This window comes from Lithobates pipiens, unplaced genomic scaffold (genome assembly GCF_037356315.1).
Source record: "Lithobates pipiens isolate NorthernLeopardFrog02 unplaced genomic scaffold, aLitPip1_a1.2 Scaffold_16, whole genome shotgun sequence".
NCBI classification, from domain to species: Eukaryota; Metazoa; Chordata; class Amphibia; order Anura; family Ranidae; genus Lithobates; species Lithobates pipiens.
In genome coordinates, this window is record NW_027507748.1 from 92376045 (window position 1) to 92379913 (window position 3869).

Sequence of the window (3869 nt, forward strand, 5' to 3'; positions counted from 1 at the left end):
ATGTGAATGGGGGGTAACTTTTTCATTGCTAATCAGCTAATTCTCTTGCAGAATTCCAATAAGAATAATAATAATAATAAGTGCAGCATCTGAATCCCTTTGAATGTGATTAACACTTTGGGAGTATCTCACTAAAAATGAAATGTTTGCTGCAGAGGATGCCTAAAAAACTGAATTGTATATTAGTGTAGTCTTCTGAGAAAATCAGTGAGCCAATCACATAAGCAGGAAACATTTCTGGGAAGGCTTTCTGTAAACCAACTGTGTAGGGAACCTCCAGGTTGCCAAATTACATTGAATTTTTTAAAAACTTACAGCAATGCAGATTTTTTTTAAAATAACATTCAATTACAAAATTGCTTGTGTAGGAATTGTATATGCTATATTATATATACGGTATATATTTTTTATTTGCAATTTTTCTCCATGAAATTGGAGGTATCCTTTATGGGTACTGGCTATTGTCTGTATTCAGTAGAACGAGAAGGCTGCTTGCTTGGTACCAAGATATCACAGCCATGTGTATATAAATGAGAGAGAGATGTTTAAAGGTGTTGGATGAAGCTTAGTTCCTCAAAAACATGGTATCAATATCCCAATTCTATATTGTATATAAATGAGGTGAAAAAAATGCAAGTTCTCCACTCTGTCAGGAGGTCCAGTACCTGTGTCCAAACAAGTGTAACATACCATAGAAATACTTAAATAATTGAAATGTTTATTGAAGGTCCCAGGTAAACCAAGGCATTTCAGGAATCTGTGTCCCCTTCATCAGGGCTGGTAGCAAAGGGTATTTAAAGTTGAGACAGAAAGGATAACACCATCAAATGACAGCTACAGCTAGGAAACCTAAAAAAGCTAGGCAGGGTAAATGTGGAGATTACAGCTGGGTAGGACAGAAATTAGTGCAGACAGACAGGCATCTATGTGCAAAAGCCTGCCATTGCATAACATTTGCCAGAACTTCCAAAACTTTCCTCTGCAATGTTTTTACTTTCATGAGATGTTTAAGGCTCTCTACCCCATGCTCAAACTCAGACTTTAATGAGTTGGCAGGGTAGGCATGAATTAACTCCTGAAAACAGAAGCATTAAACAGTCCAACTCATCATATGTCCTCAAAATTCCACAGCAGCGCTCATGTCAGTTCATCCTCAAGTTTTCAAGTTTTTATATGATTCCACATATAAGAGAAAGCACTGAAGAGACTTCTTTAAATAGGTGAGGTTTTCGTTTTGGTGATCCTAGTAGTTGTCACTCATGCACCAAATGCCCAGAACATGAGTAGAACTCCCCTTAGGGTATGCACTTACCAGATATTCTTATTTCATGCGCCTTTAAGTTAATCCTTTGTGGTCACTTCAGAGATATCCCCTGATTCTGTTAGGGTTCTGTTAGGGTTCTATGTGGCAATTTCATTACTTTTACATATGATCCTGTTACATTGAAGCCATCTATACCTCCGTCCTAATAGAACCCTAACAGAATCAGGGGATATCTCTGAAGTGACTACAAAGGATTAACTTAAAGGCGCATGAAATAATAATATCTGGTGAGTGCATAATCTAAGAGGAGTCTTACTTATGAGGTGATGTTCTGTGCATGTGGTGCACGATCGACAACTACTAGGATCACCTTAACAAAAAACTCACCTATTTAAAGAAGTCTCTTCACTGCTTTGTCTTATATGTGGAATCTAAAATATAAAAACGTGTCATTTCTCTTTCCACCGGACCCGCCATCTTGCAGTAGGGGGCAATTGTTAGTGAAAAATGACGAACACAAGAGGCAAAAGGCGAGGCACACGTTATATGTTCTCTAGACCCTTCCGAAAGCATGGTCCGGTGCCACTGTCAACCTATATGCGCATCTACAAGAAGGGTGATATTGTGGACATCAAGGGTACAGGCACAATCCAGAAAGGTATGCCACACAAGTGCTACCAAGACTGGCCGGATCTACAATGTCACACAGCATGCTGTTGGAATAATTGTGAACAAACAAGTCAAAGGTAAGATTCTTGCCAAGAGAATCAATGTCCGTGTAGAGCATATCCACCACTCAAAGAGCAGAGACAGTTTCCTGCAACGTGTGAAGGAAAACGAGAGGAAGAAAAAGGAAGCAAAAGAGAACGGCACCTGGGTGGATCTAAAACGTCAGCCAGCCCAACCAAGTGAAGCTCACTTTGTCCGAACATTTGGAAAGGAACCTGAGCTCCTTGAGCCAATTCCATATGAGTTCATGGCATAAAGTACTGCTATTAAAAAATCCTTTTCTCAAAAAACAAAACAAAAAAACGTGTTATTTGAGGATGAACTGACATGAGCGCTGCTATGGCATTTTAAGGACATATGATTAATTGGACTTTTTAATGTTTCTGTTTTAATTTCTGTATATATTTTATATTAGCTGCTGATCTAATTATATATACTATTGTATGTTGTTTTTAGAGGTTAAGATTTGTTATATGCAGTTTACATCATTTCTTCGGAAGAGTTTTTTCCTTTGGCTCTGAGCGGTGCTATTTAGACAGTTTTTTTCCCTTGCATCTTGAGTTATTATGTGTTAACTCCTAATGGTACCAGTGCCTTCTATCAAGTAAACCTATTATTTTGCATTGGAAATTAGCCTTGGCCGCCTTGGATGTCATGCCATCATATAATGCTGATAAAAGTCCCTTTAAGTTATGATAGGCAACATGCTGAGGCATTACAAACTCTCAGGCACTAACTCAGCACAAGTCTTATCTCTCAATATGAATTCTTAATTAAACTACAAAAACTACATTTTCATGCTGAAGCTAATAAGGCAGAGGGACCCTACTAGTGAACCAATATAAATGCAAACTGGATAAATACAGAATTTCCAGAAAGGAAAGGTGGGTTCTCTAACCCTTGTAATATTTTTTCATCCCTATATAGCCTTAAAGCGGGAGTGAACCCGGTTTCAAAAAACACTTACATTCCCGGCATGCCAGAAATGCTAACTTTCACATTGGTTGTGCTCTCAACCAAACTTTCAAACCATCCAATGGCTGGTGTCATAACTGCTCACATGTTCAGCATTATGGCAGTTGAAGAATTATTAGCGGCCAAGATGGCAGCTTCCTTGACTGAAAACGATAGGAGGGTTTACTTCCACTTTAAATATTCACACGATGAACCATATCCTATACCTGCAGAAATCCAGTATTTCTTAGAAACCTTGAACATTACCAAAATATCCCTGAAGAACTTGCTACCCCAACAGAGTAATTCTTCCCTGCTTAAAATGGTTCTAAAAGTTGAATGTTTTTTACCTTCATGCATTCTATGTAGAAGATAAAAAAACCTTCAGTATGCAGCTCCCCAATACTCACCTGAGCCCCAATGCAGTCCAACAATGGGCAGGAGATTAATTGAAAAAAGAGGGCGCACCAACCTTGTGCATTATCCTTGGATATCTTTTATTAAAAGAGTAAATGAAAAATTACTCACAACTACTCTTTTAATAAAATATATCCAAGGATAAATCACCAAGTTGGTGCGCCCTCTTTTTTCCATTACTCTCCTGCCCTTTTTCCATTTCTATTTTTGACTGCTAGGATACCCCTATCCTGGGGGGCATCAAGGCCTGAGGCGTTGTCCACTACGAACTCTAGTCCACCTGGTTTACTTGTGCACAAGAGTATTTATTTTTTGCTATCAAAAATGGGCAGGAGAGTGTCTGTTCTACTGGGTGCACCGAGAGACAGCAGCAGGAGTCATTGGCCAGTGATAAGGGAGCTTGGGGACAGGGCTTGACCAACAGAGCGGGGCTTGAGAACAAGCACAGACGGGTGGCCCCATAGCAAGACGCATGCTATTGGGGCCCTTGGAGAAGAGGAGGCAC

The 3869-nt window shown here is 39.4% G+C and overlaps 1 pseudogene; it reads left to right on the top strand.

Moving 5' to 3' along the window:
• The first annotated feature begins 1717 nt into the window (after window positions 1–1717).
• On the top strand, window positions 1718–2280 carry LOC143984260 (large ribosomal subunit protein eL21 pseudogene; annotated as a pseudogene).
• The last annotated feature ends 1589 nt before the right edge of the window (window positions 2281–3869 follow it).